Below are 21,721 nucleotides of genomic sequence, written 5' to 3' on the forward strand. Positions count from 1 at the left end.
GTCATGAGAATAACAATTTACTTTGTTAAGACATATACTACAATGGCCAATATCGGAATCAATTTGGATGTAATTAAACAATAGCTTTGAATTTTTATTATTATTATTTTTTTTTTTTGGGAAAACTACAATAATGTCCTTATATATTGGTCTAATAATCGATTTAGTCATTATATCTTTTTTTTTATTTAATTAAGTCCCAAACACCGGTAATCGTATTCAATTTAATCATTTTACCCGGTCAAAAGGTCATTCAACTTTCAAAAATTACATTTTTGGCCTAGATTTCAAAATTTATTACAAATTTGGTCCAACATTTACACTTTTGGTCCATATTTTAAATTTATATACAAATTTGGTCCAAAATTTACCTTTTTGGCCTATATTTTAGAATTTTGTTATGAATTCATCCTAACATTAGTTTTCTTACATTTTTTTTCTCAAAATTTTGTTTCGAATATGTTTTTTCTTTATAAAATCATATTTATACAAAAAAAACATATTTTACAACCTTATTTTCTATATAAAAACCTTTTTAAAAAAACATTTTTGTATACGAAATATCTATTTATAAAAATAAGTATTTATTAAGTACATAAATATATACAAACACCTATTTTATTATAAATACATTTGTATGCAAACACATATTTATAAAAAAATGTAAACAAACATTTATTTCATAGTAAACGTGTGTGTGTGTGTGTGTGTGTGTGTGTGTGTGTGTGTGTGTGTGTATATATATATATATATATATATATATATATATATATATATATATATATGTGTGTGTGTGTGTGTGTGTGTGTTTTACAAAAGAAATGTATACAAACACATATTTGGGTGCATATAATATGTTTTTACAAAAGAAATGTATATGGTTAATATGAAATAGGTGTTTGTATATTTTTTTTTGTAAAGTGCATGTCTGTATACATTTTTTTTATAAAAATGGATTTATATATATTTATGTACCTAATAAATACCTATTTTTTTAAATAGGTATTTCGTATACAAAAAAGTTTTTTTTAGAAAAAGTTTTTATGTAGAAAATATAAGAGATTTTTATGTGAAAATATGTTTTTTTTATAAATATGAATTTTTAAAGAAAAAACATATTTAAAATAAAATTTTGAGAAAAAAATTGTAAAAACAACTAAAGTTAGGAAGAGTTCATAACAAAATTCTAAAATTTGGGCCAAAAAGGTAAAGTTTGGACCAAATTTGTAATAAATTTTATAATATGGGCTAAAAGTGTAAATTTTGGACCAAATTTGAAATAAAATTTGAAATCTGGGCAAAAATGTAAGTTTTGAAAGTTGGATGACCTGTTGACCGGGTAAAAGGGTTAAATTGAATACGATTACCGATTTTTGGGACTTAATTGAATAAAAAAATATATAAGGACTAAATCGATTATGAGGTCAATATGTAATGACTTTTTTTTTAACTTGATTTCATTTAATTGTGTGCTAATCGATTGCTATTTATTTTATTTTATTGCTTTTAATGTTTTTTTCATTCATATGTTTTTAATCGGGTAGATTTGTTATTATACACTATTAATACGGGAACAAATTAAAGAATTATTGTATAGAAGAAAGTAAAATCAATTTTTTTTATAACATCGGTCAACCATCTACCGCACAGGTATAACACTAGTTAGAGACGGGAGATAGAGCACGAAGCCCACATCTATTGCAAAAAACCCAAAAACCAAACCCCCCATAAAATACCCAACCTATTAAAAGAGCAAACCCAATCCGATAGGAAAAAAAAGATATCAATTTTTGTATCATGATAACATGATAGCATGGAGCCTTAAAAATCTACAAAAGTCCTTCAAAATTGGGAAAATTACTTGCGATGATAATTACCTTTTTGTCTTGTTCACGTTTAGGTAACATCATTTTTTTGTACACATTTGACCATTTAACTTGTTAAAGGGTCAAACGTGTACAAAAAAAAAAAGTTTTTTAAATGTGAACAATTTTTTTTATAAGTTTCTTAAATTTTTTTATAATTTCTTACAACATTTTTATGATATTTTTTCCTACAAGTTTTTCGTTTTAGATCTTTGTTTATATATTTTTTTTAACTTTTTTTATTCTTTCATATAATTTTAATACAAGTGTTTTTAAACCAAATATTTTATAAATGTTTTAATTTTTTCTTACAAGTATTTATTTATTTATTTATTTTTTTACATTTTCATACAATTTTTTTATAACTTTCATATATTTATTTATAAACTTTCTTTTACAACATTTTTAAAGTGTTTCATAGATTTTGTGTGATAGTTTAATAATTTTTTATAACATTTTAAAATACTTTCGTTAAATACTAGTTTAAAACGTTGTATTAAAAAAATTAAAAGTTTATAAACTTCTAATTAAAAGTATTACAAAGTTGGAATAATTTTAAAACATTTGCATTATCTAGATTTTTTTGTTTTTTTATTTGCTAAGAAATATTTTCTTTTTATTTTTTTAAAAGACCCTCCATACTTACTGTTACATATTTAATTTATTTAATTTTATTATTAGATACTATTTACTTTAAATATATTGTATATGCTTAAAAACAAAAGAAAAAAAATTATAAGAGGCTATATAAAATATTTCACAAAACAAAAACATATTTATAAATTAAAAAGTAAAGTATAAAATTGATCAATAATTAATTAATATTTAGGAGATTATGGATATTTTAAAAATAACGTTTGAAAAAAAATAATACAAACAAATATGAAAAATAAAATCACTATTAAAAGTGGGGAAAATGACTAATCAAGGTAACTAACTTTTCGTTTTATTCACATTTAGACAACTTTCTTTTTTCGTACACATTTAACCATTTAACTTGTTAATTTGTTCACATATTACCATTATCACCCAGTATACTCTTTCCTAATATAACAAACATATTAAAATAGAAGGACCACCAATGAAATTTAATATATATATATATATATATATATATATATATATATATATATATATATATATTCATTTAAAGATAACGGATGAATAAGGGTATAAGTGTACATTGTCCTCTCCATTAAAATAGTAAACTGAATATATTGATGAAAACTACCCGCATAATCCCTATAACATCGCATGCACCCGAATTCCACTACCCTCTGTATCGGAACACAAAATCAAACTATATCTTCTCTACTCAACCCAAAAAGCTGTAGATTCTGTTGTATATGTTATATAAAGTGATTGATTCTTGAAGATTATTCACAGAAATTGCGTTGTGATCGTTCGAAGTAAAAGAAATTGCAGTGCAATGAGGAGTACAAGGACGACTTCTTTCAAATCGAAATTTAAGAACACACAAGAAACAGTGTTGAATCTAGATGAAGACGATGATGATTTCGTCGCTCCGCCTATAGGTAATCTTTTTTTTATAAGTTTTTTTTAAGTTAATCGTTTGAATACACAGTATTCTTTTGGAATGTTCTACCAATGAAGTATTTGCATGTGGTTTTTTAGTTGGTTTAAGTAAAATAGAACGAAATAGTTTAAAAAGGGGGTATTTTCTTATTAGGGTTTTATGAAATTGGGGATTTAAAACCCGATACAATTTTTGGATTTTAACAGATATGCGAGAGATGTTTTGCAAAAAAGGGTTTGTGATTGTTTATTATGTTATGTGTTTTAAAAGCGAAAAAATACTATTTTTTTTTTGGTAATATGTTGTCGGGTTTTGTTAGAATTCAGTTAGGATGATATTCTGATAGAATGCTTTGTGGTTTTGTAAAGTTTATATGAAATGCATTCTTCCAGAATATGAACATATTTAAAATCTTTTCTTTTAGGGTTGGTAGTGTTGTTTGTGTTTGAATTTTTTTAAGAATTTTCAGTTAAGTTTTTAAAAACTTTCATAAAACTGTCATGTGTTTGATGTTCTTGTAGAATTTTTGAAGATACTGTTGAATTTTTATATTTTTTTTTGTTTTTTTGAAGAAATAAATATTTTTTTATTTGTAGTTTTAATCCTGTGATTTTGATGGTTTACTTCATTTGTATATATTAAATGAATCTTATTCTCATAGAATAAAAGTAAGGTTTCGTGTTTATATTCTTAAAGAATGGGAACATGTTAAGTGTGTATAGGGGTTATATAGATTGAAGTGTGACTGGTTAATCTGCTAATTGCTAGTAAGTAATTGATTGTTTTTTTTTATTGCTGTGAGTTTGACTGATTTACTTTAATTGTAATACTATTGAGGATTAATTCTCATAGAAACAGAGTATGGATTTGTGTTGCATTCTTATAGAATGAAAACATATACAGTACTGATATTGGACATATATATTTAATTATAGCTGCTTAAATTGAAAATTACTATTAATTGACTTTCATCATTTGATTGATTAGTTGTTGCAGAACCTGATCCAGAGCCAGTTAACGTTGATACTACAAGGCAAACAAATTTGAGAAGGAACTATCGTACCAGATCAACACCCGTGAAAGAGAATATCAGTTCTTTGAGCCAAATCAGTATATATTAAAAAAGGAAAAATCGTGTAATTGATATGTAACTAAAAAGGCGTGATATCTGCATTCATTATTATCGATTATTTATTTTTTTTAATTTTTAGAAACATTGTAAAGATAAGAATCAACACAAAATCGTATTATTCATCATGATATTCTAAATATTTGACAGATTCATATTCCAAATATAATAAATTTCATAGATAAGACTTCGAAACATCCTGCGTTTTAAATTAGACTTTTAATTAATTTATTCAGCAAACTTGAAAAAAAAATATTTTGTATGAATTTACAAATGATTACTGATTTATTATGGAATAAACGCATATACTAAGAAATCAATGTATATACCAAACTGTTATTCTTTGAGAATATTAACAATATTTACAAAAAAATTATTTTCCACACATTTGTTCTTTATATTCTAATACAACTTAACAGAGACATAATTATACCACGGTCTCATTATACCACAGTTTTGTTCTGTAAGAATATATGTAATAAGAATTACACTAAATGTAGTTTGATCATGTTTGATATGTATATTCACTACAAATTAACATTCTGAAAGAATTTGATAATAATAATTCTAACGGAATCTTTGATTAATCATTAATTAAGACGAATTTGTGAACACTTATTCTATACGAATAGAAAAACAAAATGAATTAAAAAAACAAACAATAAATTGTGTTTTTGTTTATTCTGTTTATTGTAATCAACATTTACTTTCTAATACTTTTTATAACCATCGTTCTAACAGAATGTTTACATATAACATTATGTATAACACAATTTACGAATTATTCTATAAAAATATGACAACAAAAATACATTTACAACAACATATTTGTAGGCATATGATAAATAACAAAATGTATGGAATTTTAATCAAACTCAAAATGAAAATTATTAATATTAATTGAATGAAAACATAAACTTACAAGGATAAACCCTTAAAATTCATGAATCCATATCTTTATTATACTGAAATAAAACTCCATAAAATCCGATAAGACTAAATTGAAAACATTATTCAAATCTTAAAATATCTTGACGAAATAACATTTACTCTCTCTTGACCCTTGCTTGAGGACAGTTCCTCCTATCATGACCAAGACCAAAACAAATCCCACATCTTCTTAGTTCCGATCTTGATTCACTTGGGATTGTTTGACATTCCGACCATTGTTATCAGAAAAGTCCTTGTTATTGTTATCAATATTATCTTTGTTCTGAAAAACACAAAACTGAATTTCATCAATGAAATATCATAAGAACAAATATGATATGAATCTGATTAAAAATTAATATCAACTATGAATATAACAAAACTGAGTATGCATATGAAAAACGATTAGTCAACACTATAAAAATAAAAACGTGGACGAACAACATACCTCCATTAAAGAAATATCAGAATAAGAGAAAAGATATTAAAATGATGAACGATGAATCTGCAATCGAATAAAACGTATATGATGCATATATATATATATATATATATATATATATATATATATATATATATATATATATATATATATATATATATATATATATATATATAATATTTTTGTTGATAAGATCCATATTTAATAACCAGATATTTAGGAATTTGATTGATATCAATCAACATTTAATTAACTCGGAAAAATATAAATTATATATTAAGATTACATTAATACCCCTTAAGAATGACTGTCCCATAATTATGCATACAATAACACAATATATACATTAAACACATGAACCTATCTCTCTCTCTCTCTCTCTCTCTCTCTCTATATATATATATATATATATATATATATATATATATATGAGAACACTAAATAAAGTGAAAACGTGAGAACACTACTTTATATTATTATTCTGCTATGAATTTTGTATATACAACGCTATGACATGATTCATCAACAAATATATGAACAATCACACATTAATATTAACATTAAAATTTTGTATGTACAACTTTATGACATTAATATATAAACAATCACATATTAACATTCACATTAAAATTTACTAAATTATTACATATATATATATATATATATATATATATATATATATATATATATATATTTATAGTAGAATAGCAATATAAAATTGAATATATTAACATTGTAATGACTACAATATTATACATATTAAATTCAAAGAAGAATAATAGCATACAAATGGTGTTCTCGCGTTCTCATTTTATTTAGTGTTCTTATTTGAACTTAACTCTCTCTCTCTCTCTCTCTCTCTCTCTCTCTCTCTATATATATATATATATATATATATATATATATATATATATATATATATATATATATATATATATACACACATTTTTTTTAAGATGGTGGAGATGCTTAGCCGCCAAAAACCAACCCACAAGGAAAATAGTTTCTTCTCAAATGTTGTCATGTTGATACGGAGCATTCAAAAATCTTCATAAATCCATAAAAAAATCTCTCCTTAATTCTTAAGCTGCATATACCACCCACTTTGTTCAAAATCTAAGAACCATCGTTTATATATATATATATATATATATATATATATATATATATATATATATATAGTAGTGAAGTTTTATGGCCCGTGCTAAGCACGACCCGCGGATGGAGTGATGTTTTAGTTAAAGTGGATATTGGGGGGAAGAATATGCCGGAAGTAAATTGCTATTATGGATAAGAAAGTTAGTGTATTGTTATAATGGGTAAAACTAAAGTATATTGCCTAATCAAAATAACATCAAGAATAAAAAATCAGTCACATGTTCGAATGATGTTTTTCCAAGCCTTGATGCATAGAGGGATCGACAAGTAGATAGACAATTCATGTATAGATAAACATATAAGAACCATGGTATTTATATTGTGAAGTGAAAATCAACGGCATATGCAAAAATAGAGAAGTTATGTCATTAAGAAAATATGGCATGTTAAAGTTTGCAATTGTAATTCTTACTTATGTGTAACCAAGAGAAGTTTCCACATGGTCAACCATAAGTCCATAACTTCTCTTGTGATTGGGCATTAAAAAGATTGAGTAAATTACGTAAATGGTCCCTGTGGTTTGGTGTAATTTGTATATTTGGTCCCTAACTTATTTTTTTAACTCGGGTCATCCCTATAATATGTTTTTATTACGTATTTGATCCCTATCAACCATAAAAAGACTATTTTACCCTTTCTTATTATTTTTAATTAATTTTCAATTTATTTTGTTATTTATAATTTTAAAAAAATTAAAAGGAAAAAAAGCCCATCACCTATCCCTACCCCACGTCCATGCCCTCTTCCTTCTTGACCAGACAACCCTAAAACACATACTGCACACACTAGCAAACCTCTTGCTCTCCGGTAAGCCACCGAGCACTCCACCACCGACGTCGTCCTCCACCAAATGTCTTGATCGTCGAGATGTACCCCCAATATCATCTTAAGTTCCATAGATGCAAATCCCTTAACTGAAATGGCTGCAAACGGCGCCCTTTCTTCTCCACATCTAGAAGAAGCTCGAGGAAATCGAAGGGAGTATTTAGCAAGACAAAAATTGAAGCAACTCGCGAGTAGAAACTCAAATCGAATTTGTATAGCGACGTTTGGTTTTATGCTTTCTTTCCTGCCGGAGACCAGAGGTTTGATTTTTGTTTTCAATCGAAGTTCATCTTAGGTTCCCAGAGGGTATTGGTTGGTGCTTGGTGGCGAATTGACTGTGATTTCAGTTAACCCTAAAGCTCAAATGGAGATGATGCACTAAAGATATATTTGTCGCAAAGCCCTCCCACAACAACCACCATGTAACGTCCGGGTTTCGGGGCTAAGCGTTAATAGATGATGTAATAGTCTAGGTCAACTATTGTAACTCTTTTTGAAGTAATAAAAATGAATTATTTGAGTATTATGTGAATTATGTGAATTTATGTGCTTTATACTTAATTATAAAGGTATAATTAATAAAGAATAAAAATAAGCGTCAAAATTAAAGTGTGAGATAAACCCGATATCTTTACATAAAGTGGTGGTGGTCGAAACAAGGATTTCGGGGATATAAAGAGCGCCCAAATCTGACTTCGTATGAGGAAGTTATGATTTTTCTAAGATTCAACATAGCAGTGCACAGCCAGAAACTCGAATTTTAGTTCGAGCGATTTTTGGCTTACGCGACCTAAATGAGAGTTGAAGATCTCATTAATAGGAACTCAACGACAAAAAGATAGACGAAAACGGAGTCCGTATGTAAAAGTTATGAATTTTACGCAGACATTTAACAGTGTAATCACCTCCTACTGTTAAAGTTAAGATCGGTCGAGAATTAGCCGACGGAGTAAAAAGGAAAGTTGTAGATTTTATTTTTACCAACGCGTGGGTATAAATAACGTCAAAAACGGAGCTCGTATGCGAAAGTTATGGACGAAGCTTAGTCTCTACTTTTCGAGCGTGGCGAATTCGATACAGTTTTGTAAATCCGAGATAGAATGAGAATTAGCCAACGAGGTCTAAATGAAAGTTGTAGTACTCGTAAATACCAACGCGTGGATATAAATAACGTCGGAAACGGAGCTTGTATGCGAAAGATATGGACCAAGCTTAGTCGCTACTCTTCATGCGCGATAAATACGATATAGTTTTTGTAAATCTGAGATAGAAGGAGAATTAGCCGACAGGGTCTAAATGAAAGTCGTAGTACTCGTAAATATCAACGCGTGGATATAAAGAACGTAGAAAACGGAGCTCGTACGCGGAAGATACAGACGAAACTTAGGGGCTACTTTACTATAAAATCCCTATAAATAAAGGGTGAACTATTCATATTTTCTTCACACCATAAGCCTTTCTTTATCTCTCTAACTTCTCTCTAGCCTCCCTAAACCCCTCCCAAGTCTAGGGAACCTCCCTAGCACGAGTAGGAAGCCCCGGAGCGCCCGACGGCTCCGAGAAGAAAAGCTTTCGGCTCGGAAACGCTGCTCCAGCGAAGCCCAATTTTTAATAAAAACTCGCTGTTTTGTCGAGGAAAATTGTTTTAAGAGTAATGAAGCGTTGTCCGAGTGCAGAGTCACCATCTTTTCAGGTGAGTGCATAGTCACTTTCATCTTACACATAGATATGAAGTATTTAATATAAATTACGTGTTATGTGGGCATATTGTCTGAATACTTGTTGTCTATGCTGATGAAAGATTTTTATACATGTTTTAAATTATTTAAACTGTATATGTATTTTATATCTACAAAAATGTTGGGGTAAAACATGGGTAGATGTAATAGACGATGTGTGATAAAATGATGAGAGGCCTCGATGTTGTTGTTGTTGATTCTGTCATCTAGCGGAGTATGGATGACAACCACAGACTCTTCTAAACAGTCCAGTGGAACGCTAGCAGGCTCGCAACCTGTAGGTGTTTGTGAACGATGTGTTCACCGGTGTACTTCATCCCCCTCATGGTTGCCTTTAGTACATTTATTGCTGAGGAACCCCCTTAGCAGTAGTGTCCATCCCGATGATGATCCTTAGGCTAGGTCCCTTATGATAGGTGTTTAGAGACGTAAAGTGAGGATAACGGGAACGAGTAATCGGGTTATTGTTGGTTGATGAAATTAATAAACTTATTTATTGTGGGTTGAAAACCCTATGTGCTCACCAGGCTCCCAAGCCTGACCCACTCAGTTTCTTGTATTACAGGTAGTGGTGCACGAGCATAGATATGATGTTTGGGATGAGAGATTACAGATATAGGCCTGTAGATATGAATACATGTAGTAAGGCTTATATTGTACTGTTTATGCTTTTGATCTGTATCGAACATGACATCCCGAGCTTTTTAATGAAATACATTTATACGGAAATGCTTTGATAAATCTTTATCATATTTTATTTTGGGAACAAATTCCGCAACACTTTTATTTAAAATGTTACTCTGATTTTTAAACAAATCATAAACAAAATCGGTCTTTTCTGGCCGTGAAAATGGGGATGTCACACACCACATCACAACCATATATGCAGATCCGATATTCTTCTCTGATGCAACTAATAACTTAATTTGTGGTTTAAACATGTGTTTGATTCATAGATTGTTATACATGCTTAGGTTGTTAGAAAATTGATTAGGCATTTGAGTTGAACATCGATTTTGTAGGTTTTATTTGGGTTTCGGTAAAATTGGTTGTCTTAGCTTTGATACATGGTTTATTATAGGATCTAGATATTTATCCTTCACTTTTCACTTTTTGGGTTTGTTCTTAATTATGTATTTAGATTTTGGCTTTGTTTTTACCATCCATGAGATAAATACAAGCTTACCAGAGAAAACAATGTGTTTATTGGTCGAGTTTTCCGGCAACGTGGTGGTTGGAGAAGATGACAGGATCATAGGGGCGACAAGAAGAGGATGATAGGTTTGGGTGTGGGAACTGTGTATTTATTTCTTAATAAATATTTTTTTAATAAGATAATAATAATAATAAAAGTAATAAAGGGTATAAATGTCATTTCAGATTGGATAAGGACTATATCTGAAACAAAATCAAACTGTAGGGATTATCCAAGTTAAAAAAATAAGTCAGGGACCTAACATGCAAATTACTTCAAACTATAAGGACCATTCGTGTAATTTACTCAAAAAGATTAGATAGGCTCTAATGGTATGTAAACTATGTAACATTAAGGGAAGACACTTTATGTAGATGTTACAAACTTTATGACATTGTACTTTCATGTTTTTTTTCCCTGTTGAGGCATTGTATTTTAAAAACCTTACGATCCACCTCCAAGCTGCAGCTTTTTTATGTATTGTAACATAATAAAATAACAACTTTAACCAAAAATTATATGAAATTGTGCCAAAAGATCCAAGTATGACAGATGAAGAAGACGATACAGGAGAGCTTCTTAGACTTGGCCATTGGTTCCTAAAATTTCCAAGCATGTCAAAATCAGAATACTTACAAAAAAGATTAAGAACTCTAAATAGTTACTGAACATATGAATTTTTATTAAACATATAAAATCCTAATTTTTTCTCTTTTTTTGGTAAGAAAATGACAAATTCGTAATTTTTATAATTTAATATTTTCATTCATATTTTAACACAATATATATATATATATATATATATATATATATATATATATATATATATATATATTATAATCTAATACAATCAATTTATAGTTTAATACACAAATTCATAATTTAATACAATCAATTTTACAATAATTAAAAAATCCAAAGATGTCAAACTCAAACTCTACCATCACCACCCGCAACAACACCTGGCCACCAAACACATGTGTCACCGTTGCAACCATCATTCCTTCCAAATTAGATCTGTATGTATATAAAATAATGTATTGATAGATTAAATACTAAACTCATAGGTTAATAAATATATTAATTCACTTGTTTATAGTTTAATGTAAAACATCTATAAAACTATTATATTCGTATATATTTATACAACACAAAAAATAAGTATATTTACAAGAAAATTAATACAAAAGTCATACATAAGTAATTCATAATTTAACACAAAATTTATAAAAAAAAAGTTTAAAAAAAAGTCACAGCTTAATACAATTCATAGTTTCATACAGTCAGTTCACAACTTAATACAATCAATTTACAACTTAATACAATAAATTCATAATTTAATATATAAAATTCACCTTTTAATATAATAAATTCATAGTTTAATACACAATTCATAGTTTAAAGTGTGTATTGTATATAATTTAATATAGTAAGTTCACCATTTTATTCAGTTTATTCATAGTTTAATTCAGTCTATTTAAAATTTCTGTTACAACCAACAACATTCTGGGAGATAAAAGGAAAAATATACAATATTATTTGGATACTTAATTCATTCGTTCATAATTTAACATAAAAGTTATATAAAATTACAATTTAATATTGCAATTTCGTATTTTAATTTAGTCTATTTATAATTTAATTCAGTCTATTCACAACTTAATTTACAAAATTCATAACTTAATACAGTATATTCACAACTTAATACAATATTTTACAGTTTTTTTCCTGCTAGCATCATTAAATGAAGCTCTTACTATGCTATGCTATAATAATCATATCCGGATTAAATAAAAAATCACAGTTTAATTATCTAGTTTTTATAATTCACTGTTTAAAATATTACTTTACACACCCATTCACAACATAAAAGATTAGTTCAGACATCCACGAAACTTAATAAACTAGTTCAAATACTCATTCACAACTTCAAACGTAAATCCTTTTCATTGATGCATTTTATCAAACACATTGTGTGCATGTTATTTTTAGAAATCAGTTTTCAAAAATAAAAAAGATAGAAAGCAAATAAGGGAGGCGGCAATGGTAGAACCACCACCAACCACCAACAGGAGTCAGATCATACCATAAAACTTCAGAAGGCAGTGGAACCACCACCTGCCACCGGAGAATGCGAGTTTTTGTTATTTGTCGTCAAATATGACCACAACAACACTTTTTGGCTTCATATTTGCTCCGGTGTAGTCAGTTGTCAGAAAAACTTGACAAAACATAAACCACATGTCTGCAAGAAAGTGGAGACGAAGCAAGGGAGAGGTGGATCCTCACTAAAGGTCGTTTTTAGTGGTGGTTCTAGATCTAAAGCGAAAAACATTTCGGAGTCAGCATTATCGGTGTAGTTATACGGCCGGTGACGACGTTCGTCGACGTGTAGCCATCTTCAACGATGATGGTGATGGTGACGGTATCAGATCTGAAGAAATCGTACCAAAAATAGCATATCTGTTACACCCAAAAAATTCAAACCAATTTAAACTTTTAAAAACATTTCAAACCATTAAAAATCATTACAACTTTGTTTTCAAAATGCATAATATCAGAGTTTTCCCAGAAACATAGACAAAACATGAGGAGCTGTACGATCACGCCTTCGCCTTGCCGCGATCCCCTGAGGCACCTGAAACAATAAACTGAAACTGTAAACCCGAGAGCTTAGTGAGTTCCCCCAAAATACCCATACCCGCAACAATACACATAGGATCATAACAGCATACTATGGGTCCAATCAACCATCGGGTTGGAATACCCCAAGCCCACAACCAACAGGTTGGATTGCCAACACACTATGGGTCCAATCAACCATCAGGTTGGAATACCCCAGACCCACAACCAACAGGTTGGAATGCCTACATACTCTGAGTCCAATCATCCTCGGGATGGAATACTCACGGCCCACAACCTACAGGTTGGAATGCCCAGGTCTATTGGCCTTCGCACCAAGCAGATAAGCCTCAACCGCCAAACAAATATGTGCACATATAATAGATAATCACATAACAGTCTATAGACAATACTTGATCTAACAGATCTTACCACATAGCACATAACACCGTCCTATCTACCAGGATGCCAATCTAACAGATCATACCCCATATCATATAATATTATCCTACCCACTTGGATACCGATCTAACAAATCATACTAGCATAACATAACCATATAATAATCCAAAGGGCCGGCCTTGGTGCCTTAGACCCTTGAGTATAGTGAGGAAAACTCACCTTGCAACTGTCGTCTGAAACTAGAAAGCTCAACTCTCGGATCACCAACACGAACTCCACCACCTATAGTTACCATAAAACCCTTTTTCATAAATCTCCAAATTACCAGAATACCCTCATAAGTCAACTGGTCAACTCTTAGTCAAAGTCAAAGTCCACAGTCAAAGTCAACAGTCCATGTTGACTCGACTCGTCGAGTGCAGTTCACCGACTCGTCGAGTCCTTCCTGAACTCGAGAAGTCGTGAAATCCTTGATTGGCTCGTCGAGTTCCCCTTTAACTCGCCGAGTTCATACATGTCCAAGAATTGGGAGAAACCCTAGCCGACTCGCCGAGTCTTTGAACGACTCGCCGAGTTCAAGGCAATCTTCAACGGACTCGCTGAGTTGTTCATCAACTCGTCGAGTTCATGCCCATCTTCATATGACTCGCCGAGTCGACCTTGCAACTCGCCGAGTCCCTTCAATCCTTCATCCATACAGATGGTTTTTAAGCCATGCTGAGGCTCCATATTGTAGATCCAGCTTCCCAAGGCATGTTTATCACGTAAAGTTGCAAACTTTACGTGCATGCAAGGTGAAAATGACCTAAAACAAGCTAAAGAAGGGGTTCTAGGCAAAAGAGCTTCACCAAAATGCTAAAGACTGAGACTTTATGATGATAAGGGCCAAGATGAGCCTAGATCTGAAGTTGCAACTTCAGATCTTGGTTTATCACTCGAAATGCAACACCAAATGCCCAAAATGGTCCCAAAACTCAATATAGAAAGGGGGTTTAACTAGAAGAAGCTCAAGGTGATGACTTGATACCTCCAAATGGATGATAAACTGAGGTAGACTTCAGATCCCCAGCTGTTCCTTGTTCAAAACTTCTTGGTCTTCAAACCTTTCCTCACCAAATCCCCCTTCCAAGCTAAGAAGCACACCAATATAGAGAACAACACGAATTAGGGTTTCTGAATTCGAGGGGAGCAGTAAGAGAGGCTAAGGGGGGATAAGTGATCCTTAAATAGGGTGCAAACCCCCGAAATTTAGGGTTTCATCTGCCAGCTCCTACTCGTCGAGTCCGCTATTGGACTCGGCGAGTAGGTCACTAAAACACGCGGACCAACCCGCTGCTACTCGACGAGTCATAGCGCCAACTCGTCTAGTAGACCTTCAACGTGAAGTCTAAAAGGAAAATATTAATAATACCTGACGGTCGGGATGTTACAATTCTCCCCCACTTGACTTAGACTTCGTCCTCGAAGTCAGCTGTAGCGAATAACTCCGGGTAATGCTCCCGCATCTCAGCCTCCGACTCCCATGTCCACTCGGATCCCCTCCGATGCTCCCATTGTATCTTTACCAACGGAACCTCCTTGTTGCGCAGTACCTTCACTTTCCTTTCTAAAACGGCAATCGGCCTCTCAATATAATTCAGGCGCTCATCAACCTGAATGTCATCCAGTGGCACCACTGCCTCCGGGTCCACAATGCACTTTCGCAACTGCGAAACGTGGAAAGTACTGTGGATCCGACTAAGCTCCTCCGGCAGCTCTAGCATGTAAGCCACCTTGCCAACCCTAGCAATGATCCTGAACGGTCCAATATATCGGGGACCCAATTTTCCCCTCTTCCTGAAGCGGATCACACCCTTCCAGGGCGAGACCTTCAGGAGTACCATGTCACCGACCTGAAACTCTAACTCGGATCGACGTCGGTCAGCGTAACTCTTCTGCCCACTCTGAGCGATCTGCAGCTGCTGTCTAACCTGCTGAATCTTCTCGGTAGTCTGCAAGACCACCTCCGTCCGACCCATCACCCTGTGACCAACCTCACCCCAACAAACCGGGGTGCGACATCTCCGCCCATACAACAGCTCGAATGACGGGGCGCCAATGCTAGAATGATAGTTGTTGTTGTAGGCGAACTCTACAAGCGGTAGGTGGGAATCCCAGCTCCCACCGAAATCGATGATACACGCCCTCAACATATCCTCGAGGGTCTGAATGGTCCGCTCGCTCTGACCATCAGTCTGCGGATGGAAGGCTGTGCTGAAGTGCAACCGTGTGCCCAGCTCCTCGTGAAACTTCTGCCAGAAGCGGGAGGTAAACCAAACATCCCGATCAGAGACAATGGAAACGGGAACCCCATAGCGAGACACGATCTCGAGAACGTACACGTCGGCCAATTTCTCGGCCGATGAGCTCTCCCGTATGGCCAAGAAATGAGCACTCTTGGTCAATCGATCCACGATGACCCATATAGCATCAAACCCCTTCGCCGTCCTTGGCAACTTGGTAATAAAATCCATCGTGATTTGTTCCCATTTCCACATGGGGATCTCCAAGGGCTGCAGCTTGCCATGCGGCCTCTGATGCTCGGCCTTGACCATCCTACAGGTCAAGCACCTCTCGACGTACCAAGCGATTTCTCGCTTCATTCACGGCCACCAATAGCTCAAACTCAAATCCCGAAACATCTTGGTGGCCCCCGGGTGAATAGAGAAATTAGACTTATGAGCCTCCTCCATAACCGTCTGCCTAACCCCGCCAGACATCGGAACCTAAACTCGACCGCATCGGGTCAATAATCCCCGACTATCCTGCTCAAACCGTGTATTCTCACCCTTGATCCTCTCCAGCTTCCAATTCTCCGGTCGCATGCCCTCAACCTGGGCATCTATGATCAGACTCACAAGCGGGGAGTCCACTGATAACCTCAAACATACTGCTGGGGTGGAAGACCCAGCTGACTTGCGGCTCAAAGCATCCGCAACCACGTTCGCTTTACCAGGGTGGTAAAGGATCTCGCAATCGTAGTCCTTGCCTACATCTAGCCACCTGCGCTGTCTCATGTTCAGGTTCGGCTGATCCATGATATGTCTCAAGCTCTTGTGATCCGTGTAAATGGTACAGCGGACCCCATAAAGGTAATGTCTCCATATCTTGAGGGCGAATACCACCGCCTCCAACCACAAGTCATGCGTAGGGTATCTTGTCTCATGCGGCTTCAATTGTCGCGACGCATAAGCTATCACTCGTCCTTTCTGCATGAGGATCGCCCCTAACCCTGTGATGGATGCATCACAGAACACCACAAAATCCTCAACTCCTTCCGGGAGTGTCAAGACTGGGGCCTCGCACAACCGCTGTCGGAGGGTCTCAAACGCCCTCTGCTGCTCAGGGCCCCACCAGAAATCCACCCCCTTCCTCGTCAGACGAGTGAGGGGTATCGCAATCTTGGAGAAGTTGTATGAATCTCCGGTAGTACCCTGCCAATCCCAAAGAGCTCCCGATGTCTGAGGGAGATTTCGGAACCTCCCACTGCATAACCGCCTCGATTTTGGCCGGATCGACCAAAATCCCCTCTTGGTTAATGAGATGTCCGAGGAATTGGACCTCTCGTAGCCAAAACTCACACTTTGAGAACTTGGCGTACAGCCGTTCTCCTCTCAGAACTCCCAACAACTCCCGCAGATGCTCCTCATGCTGCTCTCGGGTCTTGGAATACACCAAGATATCATCTATAAACATTATGACCGAGTGATCGAGTATCGGTCTACAGACCCGATTCATCAGGTCCATGAACACCGTTGGCGCGTTGGTGAGCCCAAACGGCATCACCACGAACTCGTAATGTCCATAACGAGTTCGGAACGCGGTCTTCTCCACATCCTCCTCTCTGACCCTGACCTAATGATACCCAGACCTCAAGTCTATCTTGGAAAACCAAGATGCACCCTGCAACTGATCGAAGAGGTCGTCTATCCTCGGGAGTGGGTAACGGTTCTTCATCGTTAATTTATTCAACTCCCGGTAGTCAATGCATATCCGGTACGAACCGTCCTTCTTCCGGACAAAAAGAATCGGTGCTCCCTATGGAGAACTGCTTGGACGAATGAACTGTTTGTCTAGCAGTTCCTGTAGTTGTGATGACAGCTTCTGCATCTCTGGTGGTGCCAATCGGTACGGCGCCTTAGCGATAGGGGCCGCACTTGGCACCAGGTCGATCCTGAACTCGACCTGCCTCTCCGGAGGTATCCCCGACAACTCCTCCGGAAACACATCTGCAAACTCCCTGACTACCGGTACATCAGAAACCGAAATTTGATCCCTGGCCCGCGTATCTACCACATACGCTAGATAACCCGCACACCCGTGCTGAATGTACTGCCGAGCCCTGGCAGCTGAACAAAACCCTGATCCCACTCTGGTGCCCTCACCATATAGAGTCAGTTCTCCCCCACTTGGGGTTCGAACTACCACTCGCTGGCCCTCACAATCAATCATAGTACCGAACCGACTGAGCCAATCCATGCCTACAATCACGCACACCTCCCCCATGGGAATCAGAATCAAATCTATCGGGAAGGACACCCCGAAAATCTCCAAATCACACCCTCGATAAACCGAAGAAGCAGAAACCCCGTGTTCGTTGGCGATAGACACTCGCAACGGACACTCTAACTCGCCCACTGGCACACTGAACTCGCTACTAAATGACTGAGATACGAAAGACCGACTCGCCCCCGAGTCAAATAAAATCAAAGCAGGCAAAGAGTTCACTAAAAACGTACCTAATCACTATTACAACAGATAAGCATAAAACAATTATAATAACTGAGATAGAGGGGAGAAACATACCGGCAACCACATCTGGCGCTGCCCTGGCCTCCTCTGCGGTCAACTGGAAAGCACGACCCTAAGCCTTCGGAGGCTTTGCCCTGACTGGTCTCCCATCCGTGATCCTCAAGGTAGTCGGCGCTGGAGCCTGCGCCGGCTTGGCGGCTAGTAGAGGACACTGGGCCTTCATAAGGCCCACCTGCTCACAATGATAGCAAAGCCTGACTCCGGAAGTCGGAGTCGGCTGCCTGCAATCCCTGGCCAAATGGCCCTGCTTGCCACATCGGTGGCACCCACTCCCTGTCCGGCACATCCCTGAATGAGCCTTCCCACACTTCCCACAAGTGCGACCTGGCTGTCCCCCAATCCTCGTATCAGCGGTCTTGGACCCGCTATGGCGCCGGCTGTGAGTGTGTCGGGGCCTGCCGCTGCTCCCTCAACTGCAGCTCAATCTCCAACTCACGCCGTCTAGCGGCCTCCTGCAACTCCAGAAGTGTATCACATCGCTGGGTAGACACAAACTGACGGATGTCAGTCTTGAGCATGCTCAGATAACGGGTCATCTAAGCCTGCTCGGAAGCAAACTCCGGGCAAAACATCGCCCTCTCAGTGAACATACGGGTGATCTCCGTCACCGACTCCCCATCCTGTCTCAAACTCAGAAACTCTTGTGTTAAAAGCTCCCGCTCGACCCGCGGAATGTAACGGGCGCGGAACATGTCTCTGAACTGCTCCCAAGCAACAGCAGCTCTCTGGTCATCAGTGTACGACCCAGTCACAAGTCTCCACCAGTCCTTGGCCTCGGACCTTAGCAGGTTCAGAGCACACCTGACCTTCTGGTCAGTAGGACACGAGCAGGTGAAGAAACACCCCTCCACATCCAAGATCCACTTCATAGCCTTGATGGGATCCTGCGTCCCATCAAAAGTAGGGGGCTTCGTGTTATCGAAGTTCCTGTACTGAAAAACTCGCCCCGCTCCCCCTCTCGTCGTTGTTACAGCCGCGGTGGCTGCAGCGGCAGCTGTCTCAACGAGGGTTGCATATCTGTCGTTGAAATACTCCATCATAGCGGACTTAATAGTCCCGAACAACTCCGGAATATGACCCCAGACAATCTCGATCACCTCCTCGCGGATGATCTCCCTGACCCGATCCTCTGTCAACATTGGCCCCTCCTGGCCGATAGCCTCAGGTGCCACTGGGGCCTCCTGATCACCCTGTCCTGATCCTGATCCAGACCCCGGCGTGAATCGCCTCGTAACTGCCATTCTGAAACATAACAGGAAGATATCAGACAATCCGCATAGGTAACTGGGAACCAACTCCCGACTAATCCCTAGGGGTTGTGACTTCCTTGCTACGCGTATGGGTCCTGTGCTTTCAGTAGTACGGGCCCATACTACCTTCCACACCTACCCATATTTGTCTCAAGTATCACCACAACACCCTAACAACATACATATCATAGAGAACACTCAATCCTCACTCCTAGAGGAAGGCTAACCGTCTCACAGCTGATCTACCGGTCCCCTACAACTCACCCATCCATGAAACTTCCACCAACCCCGGCAGCCCTAGTGTATGCCAGTCATACATAACGCTAGACCCTATAGACTTTCGAATATCCAATCCTACCCTAAGCTCCCAATCAAACAAGAATAGAACATAAGGCTAAATCAAACATTCTTAGGCTATAAGATCTTAATTATGTACGGTCGTGATGCATACACTAAGCAACTACAGTAATGATGTCAATTTCATATAAGGGAAACCCTAGGCTATCAGGCATCATACAATCAGGCAATTCTATCATGCAATTCCTGAAGACCCCTAGCCTAGCACTAGCATGCTGTTCTAACATATCAATTAACTGTATGGTATTTTAGGGCTACTTACTGGCTCTGGCTTATCGTACATCCCGCATCCTCCTTTACTTATTTTGAAAACTTTTTTAAAGAAATCGTTTTGAAAATCCTTTCCTTGATTTGAGACTGGAGTTACACGCATGTTCCTCCAATTCACTCAAACCAAGGCTCTGATACCAACTTGTTACACCCAAAAATTCAAACCAATTTAAACTTTTAAAAACATTTCAAACCATTCAAAATCATTACAACTTTGTTTTCAAAATGCATAATATCAGAGTTTTCCCAGAAACATAGACAAAACATGAGGAGCTGTACGATCACGCCTTCGCCTTGCCTCGATCCCCTGAGGTACCTGAAAGAATAAACTGAAACTGTAAGCCCGAGAGCATAGTGAGTTCCCCCAAAATACCCATACCCGCAACAATACACATAGGATCATAACAGCATACTGTGGGTCCAATCAACCATCGGGTTGGAATACCCCAGGCCCACAACCAACTGGTTGGATTGCCAACACATTATGGGTCCAATCAACCATCAGGTTGGAATACACCAGACCCACAACCAACAGGTTGGAATGCCTACATACTCTGAGTCCAATCATCCTCGGGATGGAATACTCACGGCCCACAACCTACAGGTTGGAATGCCCAGGTCTATTGGCCTTCGCACCAAGCAGATAAGCCTCAACCGTCAAACAAATATGTGCACATATAATAGATAATCACATAACAGTCTATAGACAATACTTGATCTAGCGGATCTTACCACATAGCACATAACACCATCCTATCTACCAGGATGCCAATCTAACAGATCATACCCCATATCATATAATATTATCCTACCCTCTAGGATACCGATCTAACAGATCATACTAGCATAATATAACCATATAATAATCCAAAGGGTCGGCCTTGGTGCCTTAGACCCTTGAGTATAGTGAGGAAAACTTACCTTGCAACTGTCGTCTGAAACTAGAAAGCTCAACTCCCGGATCACCAACACGAACTCCACCACCTATAGTTACCATAAAACCCTTTTTCATAAATCTCCAAATTACCAGAATACCCTCAGAAGTCAACTGGTCAACTCTTGGTCAAAGTCAAAGTCCACAGTCAAAGTCAACAATCCATGTTGACTCGACTCGTCGAGTGCAGTTTACCGACTCGTCGAGTCCTTCCT

This window comes from Lactuca virosa, chromosome 1 (genome assembly GCF_052849685.1).
Source record: "Lactuca virosa cultivar CGN04683 chromosome 1, Lactuca_virosa_CGN04683_v6, whole genome shotgun sequence".
Classification (NCBI taxonomy): domain Eukaryota; kingdom Viridiplantae; phylum Streptophyta; class Magnoliopsida; order Asterales; family Asteraceae; genus Lactuca; species Lactuca virosa.